General features: G+C 37.8%; 1 protein-coding gene across 1 annotated transcript in view; it reads left to right on the top strand.

Annotated features, from left to right (window-relative positions):
• The first annotated feature begins 4,806 nt into the window (after positions 1-4,806).
• Positions 4,807-18,427, top strand: part of LOC102159559 (uncharacterized) — a 555,170-nt gene continuing 541,549 nt past the window's right edge. Inside the window, exon 1 of the transcript XR_014819291.1 lies at positions 4,807-4,899. The gene's annotated coding sequence lies outside the window, so the exon portion shown is untranslated. The remainder of the gene's footprint in view (positions 4,900-18,427) is intronic.

The raw sequence follows: 18,427 nt of genomic DNA, 5'->3' as shown, positions 1-18,427 counted from the left end.
GCCTTACTTTCTTAACACTCTTGAACCAGCTACTTCAGAAAATAAATCCTAATATAGCTTTATTCTGTCCTGCTGTTTGAAATTTTGTTCATAGTGAAATACCACCTAGAAAGTACTTGGAAATTGGGTGGAATACAAGATTTTATTTTGGTTAGATAAAAACAATTTTTTTTCCCTAGTTCAACATGTAGCAAGTTATAATGTGTGTCCCAGAAATAGTGGCGCAAGAAGCTGTCTTACGGCTCTGGTTCTAAGTCTTACGATGACATATACATTCATTGTCCTGTCTAGTGCACCACTGACTTTTTTATGGGTTTAAATAATAATTTTAATAAGTCATATGCCAAAGTTTTCTGTAGATATCTGAAATAAGATATGAATTACTGGAATTACACATGGGCAGAAGTTATTTATAGATGGAGAAACTCACACTTTAGGAGGCTTATCCCGAAGATGTATCTTGAGAACTCCCTAGACAAGTTACTGCACCAATAGTAAATGATACATTTATAATTTAATATCTTACCAGGCCAACAGCTAGTTCAAACATATGCCGAGATGAAAATTTCCATCCGTTTTGCCAAAATAACACTTTCATCGGTCTGCAAAAATCTGTCTTGGCCCCACCCACCCATTTTGGTGCCAATTCTTCTTCAATACTATCTTCTCAAAGCCTGAAATTTCCTCTCCCATCAAACTAGGAAGACTTGGAAATCTCCCTGTAGAGCTTCTCTTACAGACCCTTAAAAATGCAGTTCAGATGGAATACAAGGATGAGAAGAATTCATCATATTTTTAAATTTTTTTCTTTTACATTCTCTTTTATACTCTTCTGCTCTTATTTTCTATAGAATTGGCATTGCCACCATGAAAATCATTCTGTGCATCATGGTTCATGAATATCCGCTTCCTTCTGAGACTAGTTTTTCTTTAAATGACACATAATACATTTTTCTTTGTAGGAGATTTCAAAATCCTGGGTCTGCTTTCCTAAACTGTCCTTATCTTGGAGCAGGACCTCATACTATACCAGAAGTAGCATTTTTTTCTGACACTATTATTCTCATTTTTAAAGAAAAAGTACCAAGAATCACAATGTAAATAAGTAAGGCAATAATGCAGGAAATAAACTAGTATTTATTTAGTATCTAGTATATGCAGGAGCTTGAGAAGCACTTCACATATGTTATTTAATTGTCACAAGAGACTGTCCTAAGAAACCATCATACAGGTATTATTCCTATTTTTCGTGAATAGGTGATTTCTCAAGGTCACAAGCTGCTAAACAATCTGTTGTGTTTTTTTTTTATAGTCCTATATAGCTAACAAGCGATCAATTAACATTAATTATAAATCAGTGTATTCTTATTTAATGAGCTTCTGTTCATTAAACTTGGAAATCACTTTTCATTTTCACATATGTGTCTCAGAATACATCTAGGCATTTATGAATGGGTAATTTCCACCTCCATATGAGGAATGTAGGTAACTTTCCAAAAATATCTACATACACATAGAACTACATCCCACTGCTTCCGAAGAGTATGTTAGGTCTCTTTTTGATGTCGACTCTCTGAAGCTAAGCCCTTTTTCTTTAGTGGAAGGATGCAACTTTGAAAATTACTGTAGTTTGATGTCTTACAACTTATTGCAGTTCTCTGCAAGTTCAGACATTTTCTGCAGCGAACAGAGAGTACAAATGTAGCTAAGTGTTAATTAAAAAGAACATCTTGAGTGTAAACATTAAAAATTGATCACCTTATGTGAGCAATTTAATTTATGAGCATTAACATATTCTAAGCTGATGTCTTGAATTTTACCAGAACATCCCTTGGTGCATAATGAAGGGGGAGAAGGAAGAACCCTTAACATGAATATATTTAAATTTCTCTTTTCTCAGTCACGGTGGGTGTGCAAATTCTAAGGCCAGAGAGACAGCTACTTGGTGTTGTTCTGATGGCAGCAGCTGCAAGAGCAGCAGCAGCCCCGCACCCCTGGCCCCCCGTGATCAGGTTCACACCATCAGCCTTGTACCACTGTAATTGTTTTTGGCAAAGTGGGAGACCTGTGGAGTGGCTCCGGCAGCTTTCCTTCCCTTTTGGGTTCTACTACATCATTAATGAATGCATTTATTTATTGAATTTTCAGCTTGTTCAGTAAGGTGTAGCAGAGTGTGCATGTGAGAGAATGGAAAAAAAAAAGAATAAATTAAATTTCATTGCTGAAGTCAGCCAACTATCTCCACAAGCTTAATGAAGGGAATAATTTTCTCCCCTTAGTTCCAGAGTCTGTTTTCAATGTCATGATCCTGATGTTACATTTTGAAAATGTTACTAAATAGAATTAGTGCCGTCGAAAATGTCAAGTCAGGAAAATTTCTGGTAGGTTCCTCTGTGTGTCCTTTAACAGGCCCTGCCTGGAACTGAGTCCCTTCCCTAGTTCCAGGAGTCTAGTGGCCCAGGGCTTTTCTGATGCTCCCTGGCTGGTCAAAGCTCCAGGCAGTCATTCTGCACCTTTCTTTTTCCTCTCCTACCAAGAGTCTTTGATTCTCTGTTCTAATCTGTCAGTGTTTCCCTCTAATAGGGAATCTGATTTGTTAATCAATGGCCAGGTATGAACAGTTGACAGTGTCACTGCAAGGAAATACAAAGGCCTCTGCTTTTAGAAGGTATTAAGTGACCTCAATTTCAAGGATGAGAAATCTTCAAAATCATATGGTACAGAGACTGACATAGACTGCACACAGAATTGAGTCTGCTGTACCTGTGTGTTATTTCATGCTTAACCTTTGTATAGGCAAGTTAGAAATATGTTCAGAAAAATTCTTTTTTTTTTTTTGTCTTTTTTCCTTTTCTTGGGCCATTCCCATGACATATGGAGGTTCCCAGGCTATAGGGGTCTAATCGGAGTTGTAGCCACCAGCCTACACCAGAGCCACAGCAACGCAGGATCCAAGCTGTGTCTGGGACTTGCATGACAGCTCATGGCAGGGCCAGATCCTTAACCCACTGAGCAAGGCCAGGGACTGAGCCCTCAACCTCATGGTTCCTAGTCGGATTCGTTAACCACTGCGCCACGACGACCTCCTGTTCAGAAAAATTCTTGACTAGATTTCTCTAGTAACCAAAAAAGGATTTCAGAGTGGGCTTGGAAAGATTTATTTTTTAGATTTTTTTCATTTGTCCATAAACTAAATAGGGTAATATTTTAATGAAGTCGTTGTTTCTCGTGAACACAAATATAATGATTTAATATGTGGTCCCAGCCTATGTTATGTATAGCAAATGTCAAGATTTAGATTTTAAAATAAAGCTCTACCTAATAATAGCTCATTATAGTAAAAGTGTATTGAGTGGTTATGGCCTCTGGCTTATTTTAGCAAGTGACTTAGTGGTGGGTTTGCAAGCATTGGTATCATTCTCTAAAAACTGACACAAAAATAACAAGATAGTATCCAAAATAGAATTCTAAGGGAGTTTGAAAGAGAGAATTTAGTTTTATTAAGTTGTCAAGAAAATAAACTGCAGTGATTTATTTTTACATAAACTTTATCACCAGTGAACTTTTAAAATAATAGTATTTTAAATGTTTCAATTCAAATTTAATATTTATTTGGAAGGTTTTAGGTAATGGGGAAAAAATGAACTCTTTTCCCCAAATCCTACAGCTTTAAGGACCAATCTCATAGCAATACAGGGAATTTTTCATTAAAAAGTAAATTGTGGCAGTTTCATGTGTTTTATATTTAGCTCAGGACTCCTTTTTATTTATGAGAAGAAAGAATCTGGACAAAAGCAATCTTTCTGCCCATCATCTGATGGATACCTATGTGTAATTATTGCTGTAACTGTTTCCAAATACTTTTGCCAAGTTTCAAAAGATATGCACTTATCCATTGCATTAAAAAATAGCTTAGCCGTGAGCTGTGGTGTAGGTCGCAGACGCAGCTTGGATCCTGCATTGCTGTGGCTGTGGCGTAGGCTGGCAGCTACAGCTCTGATTAGACCCCTAGCCTAGGAGCCTCCATATGCTGCGGGAGTGGCCATATAAAGGACAAAAAAAAAAAAAAAAAAAAAAGACAAAAAAATATAGCTTGGCATGATTTAAGGTTCTTGAAAAGTCTATTTATGCTATTATCAAAAATTTGCATATGAAAATGAAACTCTAGCTGGATAATAAAATTTATGTTATGATTTTAATTTCTCAAAAAAGATAATTACACGGATTCATAACTTCCCCATAGACATTTTTCAGTTGGCAACCCAAGGGACCAGGGCTGGAGCTAGAGGCTGATTATAGTGGAACTGGTGTAGGGGGACTTCATTCACTGAGTGTGGGAATCAGAAGTGTGCATTGGTGCCAGAATGATATTCCAGGTTCCAAATCAATCACTTTGTACCTGATCAAACGTAGGACACCACTGCAAGATGGGGATAACAATACCCACTTTCACAGAAATAGCAAACAAGTATTACAGACAAGTAATACATACAAGTAACACTGTACTATGCAAACAAGTTATTACAACCTGGGAAAGACTAAAGGAAAGACAAGGAAAGCCAATTTTGTCCTCCCACCACCCACCCCAGTAAACTATCTTGATCAAGGATTATTTGTTCATGGAACAGACATTTTTTCCAGAATAACTAAATACTGAATAAGGAGGATTCTTTTAGTTGTGACTGAAGGCAATTCATTTAACTTAAAAAGAAGAGAAAAAAAAAAAAAAGAATTTATTGGCTCATGTAACTAGAAAGCCTTAGCGATGCTGAAAAAGATGTCACCAGGAATCTTCATCCATTTCAGTGTCTCTTGGCTCTGCTGTCCTCTGTGTTGTCTTCATGCTTAGCCAAACCTCCTCTGAATGGTGGCAAGAATGGTCTCAACAGCTCCAACCTTGTAAGTCCCTTTGTGCTTAAGATCTCATAACAGCAGAGACAGTCAGTTCTCCTATCAGTCTCCACAAAAGGATTCTAAGTCACCCAAGGTAGGTTGTGTGCCACACCCACACACACCTCCCCCCTCCCAGCAGAAAGGGAAAGGATAGATCCTAAAACAACAACGCTGCAAAAAGGTGGCAGGCAGAATGTGTCTGATGTCCAGTGTGCTGCCTCAAGTGAAAAAAAAACCTTATCTTGAAAGGGGTAAAGAAGAATCTCATTAGGTATCAAAAGACAGGAAATGAGATATAGCTGGGCCACAAAGGGATTGAAACTAGAGAGTCTGCCCGAAGGCTAGGCAGGGTTGGGTTCCCCAGGTTTACGTTCCCATAGCATCCTGACATTTACACTGGAGTGACACTTCATCATAATCAGTTCCTCTCAGTCCTTTTTAGAAGACTCGATCCTAGGAAGACATGGGCTTTTATTTTTCCCTTTGCTGTTGAATATATGTGGTAATGCGGGGATTTTAGTAGGTTCAGCAACTATTTGAATGGGTAGATAGATAAATGAGATTGCTCTCTCCATATATTATGGTGCTGGATAATCTATTATCCTTGCATGCCTGTTCTGTCTATCTGCTTCTCTCTGCTATGCATGGGCTTCTTTGTTCTCTCAAATATGCTTGTTGGTTTTGCCTTGCCATAACAGTGATTTGCCCCTGATATTCTATGATCTTTTGGCTCTAGAATCTCTGTTTCTCAATTTCAAATGTAAGAGGAGAATGAAAAACGTTTGTGTTGATGTCCATGCCTTGTCTAAGCAACTGCAGGTGGGGATGGGGATGTGTGGTCACAAACTACATAGGGCTGGGTAACCCATCTCTTCAGCAAAAGCTCTCATTATAAGTATGCTCATCCCCCAATACTCCTGTGGTCAATAGAGGAAAAGTTGATATGATCAATTTGTCTCAAGTCAGACTTTATTAAATGAAATATATCCATAAAAATCTTATTGACTAGCTCCAACTCCCTTAAAAGCCATATGTGGCTTAGTACCTTGAATATTATCTAAGTCTACTACAAGAGGTGGTTAGACCTTTCATGTATTATAACTGTGATGCTCACTCTCATCTGTTCATATATTCACTCAGTAAATGGTTCCTACTGAGGCAGTAGATCCTAGACTTCACTCTAGTTGTGTAAGAAGTTACATAGGAAGTAAATGTAATGTATGTCCTTGAGAAGTTACAGGGAAATCATCCATTCATTCAATGTTAATTGAGCTTTGAACCCCTAATATATGTTAGGAGCTATGCAAGAAGTTGGGGTGAATGAGATAGACAGTCCCTGGTTGCACAAAGCTTACCTTTGTGGGAAGGGTAAACAAAATAATTGTTATAACAGGCATGAGAGCTGTGAAAGAGAGAGAGACTATATAAGGAAGCGAATGAGAAGGGGACCTAACTTCAGCTAGAGGACTAGGGAGGTTTCCTGAAAAAGCAGACTGAAGTCGTGCACATAGGAAGAGGGATTAGAACTTGATAAAAAGGAGCGAATTGGAGGGATGAGTATTCCAGGTGGAGAACATCATGTAAAGAGGCCTAGAGGAACTGAAAGAAAACATACACACAATATATACATATATATAGTAATCAGGGTTTTAGGAGAGTCACTTTCATTTTAAGAAAAAGATAGCCTACTATAGGTAGTTTTGTTACGCTTTTCTCATTTGCTGCATATCTTGGAAATCAGTCCAAATCAATTGATAAAGATCTAGTTCAGACTCATCTTTTTAAGGGATGCATGTTGTAGATGAACTGTGCTTTATTCAACTATGCCCAAATAAGTGATTCCATCTTTGCCACTAAAAGAATGTTGTGTTAACATCATATTCTTATATATACTGGAAATTTTTGTTTCCTAGCAGTGTTATTGCGGGGCCTAAGACGTGTAATTAAAAATCAATAGTGAAAAGCTGAAAGCTTTTCCTCTAAGGTCAAGAATAAGACAAGATGCCTACTATACTTTATTCAGTGTAGTTCTAGAAACCCTGCCAAGAGTGATTAGGCAAGAAAAAGAAATAGATGGTATCCAAATTGCAAAGTAAGAAGTAAAACTATCGCTACTCACAGATGACATGATATTAGATTTAGAAAATCCTGAAGATTCCATCAAAAAACTATTAGAACTAATAAATGAATTTACTAAGTTTGAAGGGTACAAAATCAATATACAAAAATCTGTTGCGTTTCTCTACACTCATAATGAACTATCAAAAGAATAATTTAAAAAACAATGCTTGCTGTGCAGCAGAAATCATTGGAACATTGTAAATCAACTATAATAGAAAAAATAAAAATCTTAAAAAAATGTTATTTACAATTGCATCAAGAAGAACAAGATATATAAGAATAAATGTAACCAGGGAGGTGAAAGATTTGTACACTTAAAATGATAAGACATTGATGAAAGAAGTTAAAGAAGACACAAATAAATAGAAAGATATTCTGTACTCATAGATTGAATGAATTAACATTGTTAAAGTGTCCATGCTACTAGCCAAAGCAGTCTACAGATTCAATGCAGTCAATCAAAAGAATATGGTATTGGCATGAAGGAGACACATAGATCAATGGAACAGAATAAAGAGCCCAGAAATAAACCCCTGCTTATATGTTAATTAATTTATGACAAAGGAGTCAAGTATATGTCATGGGAAAATGACAGTCTCTTCAATAAATGGTTTTGGGCCATATGCCACAGAATGAGACTGGACCACTATCTTACACCATACAGAAAAATTAACTCAAAATGGATTAAAGACTTGATTGTAAGACTTGAAACTATAAAACTCCTGTAAGAAAATATCAGCAGTCAGCTCCTTAGCATTGGTCTGGGTTGTGATTTTTTGGAACTGATACCGAAAGCAAAGACAACAAAACTGACAGTGAATGAGAGGGACTACATCAAACTAAAGCTAAACTATCTAGCAAACTAAATGGCAAAGCAAATTACCCACACTGATGAAATGAAAAGCCCACCTACTGAATGGGAGAAAATACTGGCAAATTATTTATCTGATGAGGGATTAATATCCCAAATATGTGAAGAACTTACACAACTCAATAGCAAAAAACCAAATAAACTGATTAAAAAATGGGCAGACATTTTCCAAAGAAGACAAGCAGATGGCCAACAAGTACATGGAAGGATGCTTAAATTCACTAATCATCAGGAAAATGCAAATTTAAATTGCAGTGAGATATCACATCACATCTGTTGGGATGGCTATTATCGAAAAGATAAATAGCAAGTGATGGTGAGGATGTGGAGGAAAGGTAACCCGTGTGCAGTCTTTGTGGGGATGTGATGGTGCAGCCACTGTGAAAAACAGTGTGGTGGTTCCTCAAAAAAAACCTAAAACTAAAACTACCATGATCTAGCACTTCCATTTCTGAGCATCCAGAGAAAACAAAACACTAACTAAAAATATATATGCACCCACATGTTCATTGTAGCATTATTTGTAATAGCCAAGTCTTGGATACAACCTAAATGTCCATCAATGAATGAATGGGTAAAGAAGGTGTGATATTTATGTATGTCATAGACAACATGATGGACAAATACTATGTGATCTTATTTATAGGTGAGCCCCCCCCCCACCAAAAAAAAAAAATAAAAAAAAGAAAGAAGGAAAATAAAAGAAAAACTCCGAGCTCATGGATAAAGAGAACAGACTGGTGGTTGCCAGAGGGAGGAGAGTAGAGAATGAGAGAAATGGGTGAAGGAGGTCAAAGGTACAAAATTCAAGTTATAAAATAAATGGTTCATGAGGATGTGCTGTGCAGCATGGTGACTATAGTTAGTAATACTATATTGCATATTTGAAAATTGCTTTGAGAGTAAATCTTAAAAATTCTCTTAAAAAGAAAAAAATTTTGTAACTACATAAGGTGGATTTATTGTGATGATCATTTCACAATATATACAAATACTGAATAATTATGTGATACACCCGAAAATAATATAATGCTATATGTCAATGATACCGCAATAAAAATTAATATATATACAAGTTGTTACGCTACATAGCATTACCAGTTTGGTTGAAAATCCTTTTTTATAGCATCCCATACCTCAAGAGATATTATCATTTTAAGTAATAAGAATACTGAAGTGATTGTTACTCTATTTGTATTTCTTTGACTTTGGAGGTTAAAGGGCTTTTCTTATGCATATTATATTTTACTTTCCAAACTTTTATTAGCCTTTCCCTTCGAGCGTAACTGTTTTATTTCAAGAATCTTTAGAGTATATTTTGCCCACTCCCAGTTATTATCTACTGAAATTTAAATATGCATGTTGCAAGATTAAACCATCATTGATGTTCCTTTCATCTTCATCTTTCCTTTTCTTGAGGTCTTTCTTATTAATTTGGTCTTAATTATTAATTTGCTCTCCGGTTGTAGGTTTATCTCCAGTACTCTTCTCGTGGGAGTTCTCTGAATTACTGCTTTTTGGCAAATATTTTTCCTTTAACCTGGCTGGTAAATGGTGTCTTGGATGACTTTAGGATTCTTGAGTTCTGTTTTTCTCTCTCAGGTTATGGTGGTCTGTCACATTCTGGGTCCCTCTGTTGTATATAAATGAGAAGTGAAGCTTTTCTTTTTTTTTTTTTTTTTTTTTTTTTTTTTTTGTCTTTTGTCTTTTGTCTTTTTGTCTGTTGTTGTTGTTGTTGCTGTTGTTGCTATTTCTTGGGCCGCTCCCGCGGCATATGGAGGTTCCCAGGCTAGGGGTCCAATCGGAGCTGTAGCCACCGGCCTACGCCAGAGCCACAGCAACGCGGGATCCGAGCCGCGTCTGCAACCTACACCACAGCTCACGGCAACGCTGGATCGTTAACCCACTGAGCAAGGGCAGGGACCGAACCCGCGACCTCATGGTTCCTAGTCGGATTCGTTAACCACTGCGCCACGACGGGAACTCCTGAAGCTTTTCTGATGATTGGTTTTGGACTTTTTTTTCCACAAAACTCTTGTAAGCGTTTTTCACTTTTTTTCATAAGTTCTGAAATTGTATCTGCATGTGCCAAAGGTGTCCCTGCTTGGAACTCAGTAGCCCTTCAAATCTATCTTCTTCCATCAACTTGGGGACATTATTTTTCTTTTCTCTTTTCTTTCCTTTTTTTTTTTTAGAACTGCACTCGCAGCATATGGAGGTTCCCAGGCGAGGGATCTAATAGGGACTACAGCTGCTGGCCTACACCGCAGCCACAGCAACGCCGGATCTGAGCCACGTTTGCGACCTACACCACAGCTTATGGCAACACCGGATCCTTAACCCATTGAGTGAGGCCAGTGATTGAACCCGTGTCCTCATGGATGTTAGTCGGGTTCATTAACCACTGAGCCACAATGGGAACTCATTTTTCTTTTTTGGTGCATACTTACTGCCTCTTCTCAAACTGTAAGTTTTTTCCTCTGAAATTCCTGAAATTGTGTCTCCTGGGTCTGTATATCCAGTCTCATGTTTTCTCTCATAATTCCCAAACGTCTTTTTTTTTTTTGATATGTGATGAAATGGAGTTCTCCCCTGTACTGTTATCACTACCACTGCTGCTGCTGCTGCTGCTGCTGCTGGTGGCAGCAGCCCTTTGCCCTGGTGCTGGGTTACTAGGACTAAACTCCGCTCCTGGGTCCCCTTGGCTTTAAAGGCAACCACTTGGTCAGTCTCAGAGGCCAAGAGGATTCAATCCCAGGGAATTCGTTATTGTAGGGATGATATGAATTCAGCTGAATAAATTTAATGTCTTCATTTCTGAAAATTCAGGAATAAGTACCAAATAATTTCCCACTTAAATATTATTCTAGATGTGCTACTGAGACTGTAGTTAGCTTTTATCTATATTACAGGCTCCAACTCCAGGTATCAGCGCTGGTCCAGCCTTCACTGCTAACCACTGAGGGTGGGTGGTTCCCTAACCTCGGCATCCCCCAGTTTCTCTGTCTTTAACAAGGGGTAATAATACTTGCTCTACTTCCCTCACAGAGTTGTTGTGAGACAAAAATGAAACAACAGAACAAATTTAAAGTGGTGTAAAATATACAGTGTTGACGTAATTACAGGACAGAAGCTTAGTGCATTTTAAATAGGAAAATGTAAAAATTCTTTCTTATGTGAGGTCTCTATATTTAACAGATATATATTCCATTATTAAAGTCTCCTTGGTGCTTTGTTTTAACGTGCAAATGAAGAAAAAGAGAAATTAATGTGTGATAACTTTTTACTAGATGGCAAGTACGCATTGGTACAGATTGTCTCAAAAAAGTAAGGTTTAGTCCCATTCACAGAGGAGGAAACTAGTTAGTGCCAGAGCGAGAATTTGATCTCTTCTCTCCTGACTCCCCTGACATGTTGGGGCTTGTTTTGCAGTTGCCCAACCCCTGCACAGTCACCCTTTACTCTTCCTTCCTTTGTGCCCCACTGTTATTGGGCTGAGGCACCTTTGTTCATATATGCAGGCACGGCTGCCTTAGACCGACTCTCTAATACTATGTGATCATGCTTTAGGGTATTTGAGTTTAGATGAGTTGCTAAAAGTCTGTGATTTGGAAGTATGGGTAATTCCAAAAGTGATATAATGCAGCCCATGGGAACTCCTGTCATGTTGCTGGTTTCCCCCTTCTTGAGTAACCCGGTGCCGACATGGGATAAGTGTTTGTGAAAGCTACTAGGGATATAGAAGTCAGTGAGCAAGAGAAGACGAAGGGAGCTGTGCCATGATGTAATAGTGGTCCTGACTTAGGTTTTGGAGTAGGCTTGGCATCCTTAGGTTTTCCTCAAGAAGACACTGGCTATATAGACTCTAACCAATAACTAGCTCTCAGAGAGTGTTCCCACTCTTGGTACCAGTAGTTAATTTTATCTGAACACGTATCTGCATTCCTAGCTGTGTATTGAAGGAGCAGAGAAGTGCAAATATCAGCGAGGCCACAAATCCACTCAGCTGTGGTTGAATGCAAATTAATAAAAGGCAACATGTGATTGTCTTGATGGATTTTAGTTTGGAGAGAACTGGGTGAGGCTGTGGGAAGCTATAGCCAGATAGCCTCACGCAAAGCTCCCAGGGGTCAGCGCTGGGTATCTTGCTGACACTGGCCACTTCTAAAATTTGGGACAGTCTCACTTAATTTACTTTTCGAGACTCAGACATCGCTGACTCCCTGGCTGCTGGTTAACATCCTAATTATCAGTTAACCCCTTCAGAGGGATTTGTACTCTGTCATCTGGGATATAGACCCAGTAGGAAAGATGGCCTCCTGTCGAGTGATATATCCTGCATCTTTCACTCAATTTGTCCTCACATATCATGCCCTGGAGGACAGTAGCAGAATATTTTCATATTACAAATGTGGAAATTCTGAAAGGGAACAGAGAAAATGACTTGTCTCATGTCACAGAGCTAATTAAAGGGAGAGCTGCATCTGGGCCCTTTGTCCCTGACTCTCTGAAGCTGATGGTTTCCAATTCTGAGACTCAGCCTTAGGAGGTGGAAGAAATTCAACCACAAAACCACACTTACTTGCTTCTTCACCTGGTAATTACTTTCTGCAAAGAAATTGGAGCTTTGAAAATATCAGAACCAGTTTCAAGAGTGGGCATGATTCAGCAGTATACAAACTAGGAAAAAAAAAACATTAATTGAGCTTTATTAAAATAAAGCTCACCACATGACTGTTACTTTCAAAAGCAGTCTTATTTCCAGGCCCTTGGCTATTTTTACCGACAAAAATTGATTCTTTTTTTTTTTTTTTAAACCTCATTCACAGAAATCTTTTCAAGTGCTTGCATTTCCATAGAAGACAAAAGGTCACATTCTTATTCATAACCAAATTTGAAGAGACTTAGAGTTCACCTGTACTAAGCAAGATATTCCTAACTCTAATAATCCTCCTGGAAAAAGAAATGAAAGGACCTACAAAAATCTCTCTAAAATTTATTGGCCTGTATTTTTATTCCCTAACCCCTGCCCCTTTCTCGAGAGCAAAGGTAACATCCTGTTTAAAAAAAAAAAAAAAAAAAAAAAAAAACACTTGAACAATTTGAAGATCTAAAAAAGAAATGAATACAAAACCAATACTTGCATAATGTAGAAAATTTGAAAAATATCAAAATACTTGAAACAAAATCACATCATCCTAGGATCATGATCTGAAGATAATCCTGGGGTTACAGTGAAGTGAGTTTATACGTACACACACACACACACGCACACACACAGCACATGAATACACGGGTGAATGATTGGGACTACAGTGCCCGTGTTACCAGGATGGCAGGGATGTGCATGTGTGCCTGTGTGTGGCTGCTCTCCAGCTTTCATGCTCGTGGCAGATATTAGTGATCACAGCCTTCTTTCCTACTGAGCCCAGATGCTCTTTCAGAATATCTTTTAATGCAGCACTCCAGACAGCCACTACCAAAACAATTCAAAAGCTATCCCCAATGAATCCTGTTTTGTATCTTGATTTTTTTTTTCTCCAGTAATTTTTTGTTGATGAATTTTTTCAAATCATTAAGACCTACTTGAAATTTTTATATGACTGTATATTATTTCTAAACATACAAAAACTATTTAATCCTAAATGATGATTATATGTTTTTCTATACATTTTGCTGTTATAAATAAGGTGATGGTAACTATCTTTGTACTTTAACTTTTGACTGAAATTCTCCTTATTTCCTTGGGAAATTTTCCAAATTTCTTTAGAAGTGAGCTCTGAGGATCAAGGATTGAAAACATTTTTGTACATTCTCATTTATTTAGCCAAATTGTTTTCCAGAAAAAAATAGACCACTTTTATGAAAGACTATAAGAATTTTATCATAATGAACATTCACCAACATAAAATATTCACATATTTCAAAATCTTTCCTGCTGTGCTAAAAGGAAAATTGCTGTATAGTTTAAATTTGCCATTATTTTTCTACCAATAAGGTAAATTATCTGTGTATATTTTTAGACTATATTTCTATTGGGTTTTATTTCATGATTTATATGAATTATTTGTATATTATGGATACAAATGCTTTATGATTGATGTTATTTATCATTTTAATTTAGCTTACAGTGTTTCCTAATAAGCGGAGTTCCTTTTATTTCTTTTTTTTTTTTTTCCTTTTTAGGGCTTCACTCACCGCATATGCAAGTTCCCAGGCTCGGGGTCAAATCAGTTTCAGCCGCTGGCCACAGCCACAGCCACACTGGATCCTTAACCTACTGAGTGAGGCCAGGGATTGAACCTGCATCCTCATGGATACTGGTTAGATTCATTAACCGCTGAGCCATAAAGGGAACCCCCCTTTTATTTCTTGATGCTTAGAAAATTCTTCCCCTTTCAGAGAGAAAGAAACTATTTACCTAAACTTCCTTCCAGCACTTTTCTAGTTATAAGAATAATGAAATACATCTTAAATAAGGATTTTTTTTTAAAAAGCTATATTTATGGCTTGTGAAATTTATAATCAATAGACCAGCCTTGAGGAGAGTTGAATCCTCTTTGCTGTGATTTATCTGAACTCAGAAAATCTTGCTTCAAAATGGCAGTCTCTTCATCCATCTTTACATTACTACAGATTTATTCTGTGGGGCCCTGAAGGTTCTTTGCTTTTTAAAGTCCTTCCTCACTAATGAAAGGAATTGTCTCAGAGTTATTAGCTAAAATATTTGTTATTGATTAATATTCAAAAGGACTGGATGTTAGCTCAAGGCCTAGTGGGAATGGTACCCAGAACCAGTACTTTGGGTACCAAGGAGAGAAAAAGGAGGAGATGCCGGAGGTTGGAAACAACAAATGTCTTGCTTGATTCACAATTGCCAGGATTTGACACTAAGAGGACAGTGGCCAGAATCTATGATGATTTAGTGCAGTTGTTACTCCTGCTTCAGAGCAAATGTGAACAGACTTTCAGGAATCCCTTTGATTCTGCATTGAATCAGTGACACATCCATACTGCTTTACTGTTTGATCAGTGCCAGGCCGAGACACGCTGTGCACTGCTGTCGTCTCACCCCCACACACAAGCGCTATTTTATTGGAGTAGCACTTGTTTGTGCTTTCTATCCCTGGTAATATCCTGTTTCATAGCAATAAGAAATAATAATAATTAGCTGCCATTTATTGAGCACATTGTTTATCTCCTATTTCATCCTAACAATTATTTTAATAAGGTAAATATTGTTATCCTGGTTTTGTAGACAAAGCTACAATCCTCAGAGTGGTAAAAAGCCTATCTAGGAATATGTAACATTTCAAAAGATATTTTCAGAGTGACTTCTCAGTCCCATGCACTGTTTTAAGAGCATTTCTCTCATGTAATGATCCTAGAAATATCCTCAGGCCATTCTAGAAATGGAGAAACAAAAGTTAAGTATCCTGCTTCAGGTCACATGCAGTTGGAAGGTGGATTTAAACCCAGGCACACAAACTCCATAGGCTCCTCCCCTTCCTCATCATATGTGGTGTTAACATTTAAGTAGCAGAGGTGAGAGTCAGTGCCGGCTCTACTGATCCCAAAGCGCATGCTCTTAAGCATGGGAGCGAGACTCCTGGATGTGGGGAGTAAGCAGTGATGTTTGGTCATCACTTGTGAACTGTGTTGCATGCCGTTAATCATTAAGGCAATCATTAAGGCATTAAAGTTTATGAATGCTGTGCTTTTAAAATCAATTAGAGCGAATTGAAAGTTTCTTATAAAGAATGTCATTTTACTCATTTTCGTTCTAATGTACCTTCTCAAAATGGGCAAATGCGGATCGATTCTCTGCATAGATTTTGTGGGCCAGGAGTCCAGCCAGGACTTGTCTCTGTCCCAGGATAGTGGGGTATCACTGGTGGTTGGTGGCTTTAGTCATCTACAGCATCTCAAAGTGTGGACTCCATATCATCATGCAACTTAGCAATGCAAATTATCTGGTCCTACCCTGGATCTATAGAATTAGCAGCTTTAGCATTTGGACTCTATATTTAAACAAGGCCTCAGGTGACTGAAGCCCTGCTAAAATTTGAGAATTACTGATCTAGAGGCTTCTTCTCTCCCTTATATACGTCTCAACTGGGATAACTCAAAAGGAGGAGTCAGCTGGGGCCTGTCAACCAGACCAGCTCTCTGTGAGCTTGGCTTGTCACAACATAGCACTGGGGTCCCAGAAAGTGTCCTCAAATGACACATCCAAAGAGCAAGAATGCAAAAGAAAATCTGGTAGAAACATTATGGCCTTTTCTGACCTAGCCTCCGAAATGGTGTCACTTTCCCTCTATCTATTAATTGAAGCAGTCACAAGCCTACCCAGAGTCATGGGATGGGGACCCACTTGTTGATATGAGACATGTCACAAAATTTAAGCCAACATTTTGAAACCTCCAAGGTCTGCCCTCTGCCCTCTGGACTGACTGCCGCATGGAAAATACATTCATCCACGTCCAGGCTCTGCAAAATTCGTATTACTTTTGGTATCAGGCTCAGGCCCAAGGTCCATAAAGATGTGATGTGATTAGTTCATGTTGAATATTTTGTGGTTGAAAATATGTTGAGAACCGCTTCTCTTAGCCATTCACTTATCCTTCCCTTAAGGTGATATGATAAGATTTTTTTTTGAGTGCAGGACTTTGATAATGTGACTTTTAAAAAATCAATGCATAACATAAAATATATGACAATACATAGAGCATGTGCTCAGTGAGTTATTATTGAATAGAGTTTTAAAATTCAGTATTTAAATATTTCCTATATATGCATAAATACATGTAGTTTGATGTAAACTTCATTCTTCCTTTTTCTTTTTATGTTTTATTTATTTGTTTTTTTGTCTTTTTGTCTTTTTAGGGCTGCACCCGCGACATATGGAGGTTCCCAGGCAAGAGGTCGAATCCGAGCTGTTGCTGCTGGTCTATGCCAGAGCCACAGCAATGCCAGATCCAAGCTGCATCTGCAACCTACACTGCAGCTCACGGCAAGGCCAAATCCTTAACCCACTGAGCGAGGCCAGGGATCAAACCCACAACCTCATGATTCCTAGTTGGATTTGTTTCCACTGCGCCAAGACGGGAACTCCCCTTTTTCTTTTTAACATACTGAAACAATGCGCAAATCTCCTATACATCATAGAAGACATATCATAGAGAAGCTATTACCCTCGATATCTCTGAATACTGTATTTCTCATAAATAATTTTCTCTTAGAGCCGAAGGAGACAGTGATCACTATAGTCTAGGAGAACAGAGGTTGGTGACCTTTTGACTGGATCATTTAAGCTTCGATGAAAATAACCACTCACTTGTAGTCACATTTTCTAAATTCTAAGTAATAATTTAAATTTGTCTTCTCTAGGGCTCATACATGAATTTTAGGCATTCCGTTTTCACATCAGTTCTCAGTTTGATTTTACAATCCAACCTAAATGAGGAGGTTCAAGAATGTTTACCAAGAGCTTAGTCCATGTAGAGGTGTTAACCTGGTGCCTTGATGTGATAACAAAATAAAGCTCTCTTATTATTTTTAAAAATTATTTGGCCAGTGGTTTTATTAGCCAGTTTTTGACTTGCAGTGAATGGGCCTTTGAGTTCCAACAAAGCCTTGATAGGTCATAACTCTGGCTTCCTCCTTATACTCTGAAAACAATGCATCTCTGTTTTTCCCTCAAGAGAACTAGATATATCTCTTTAGTTCTTAATACCTATGATTTATTTTGAATTATTAAATTTGCTAGAAAACATGTAATAGATATTTAGGTGTGTATGGTTAAGAATTAACATAAATCTTACATCTCAAGTTTTAATATATTTATACGCATAGCTAGTAAAAGGGAATGTGGAGTGGCATTGGAAGGTAAAATTTTTTTTTTCTCTTTTTTCTTTTTTTTTTTTTTAAACAAGTGGCCACACGCACAGCATATGGAAGTTCCCGAGCCAGCAGTCGAGCCATAGCCACTGTAGAAGCAACACCAAGTAGTTATGTTGTGAGCCATACGGGAAGTCCGGAAGGTAAAATATTTTAAACAGTCTGTTGAAAATGAGAACATTATATAGAGATTAGATTTTAATTCCAAGTATTCAACATTGCCGTCATCATGGCACTGGACTTTTCAGAGAGGCTGAGTTTCAAAGTTACTCTGTCGAGGCTACCAGTGATTTCTACTGTAACCACAAATGCGCAGTGATTGTTGTTTAAAGCATCATTCAAGCTAGTTAGTGCTCTTGCAAAGAAAGTCTTTCAGACTGTGAAACATTGTGACTATCTATAATGTCATGTTGTGTGTTTGTGCATGTGTACATACATACATGAACCAGTTATAAATGAAGGAGAGTGAGGTTCAATTAGGAGAGTAAACAGCCTCCTAAAATGTTTCTTAATAATTTGTTGTATTTGGTCTGGACTCAGATTTTTTTCCTGGTCTTGGATAGTTTCCATTAACTTTTCAATTTTGTTTCTTTTATCCTTATCCTTCAGCTTCAACTAAGTGAAAACTGTTTCTTTAAATCA

The sequence above is a fragment of the Sus scrofa genome, chromosome 11 (genome assembly GCF_054392235.1).
Source record: "Sus scrofa isolate SSC_HxYL_T2T_F1_AM1 chromosome 11, Sscrofa_HxYL_maternal_Yorkshire_Landrace_v2.0, whole genome shotgun sequence".
NCBI classification, from domain to species: Eukaryota; Metazoa; Chordata; class Mammalia; order Artiodactyla; family Suidae; genus Sus; species Sus scrofa.
Note: the sequence above shows the minus strand (reverse complement) of the source record. Positions and strands in the feature narration are given on the sequence as shown.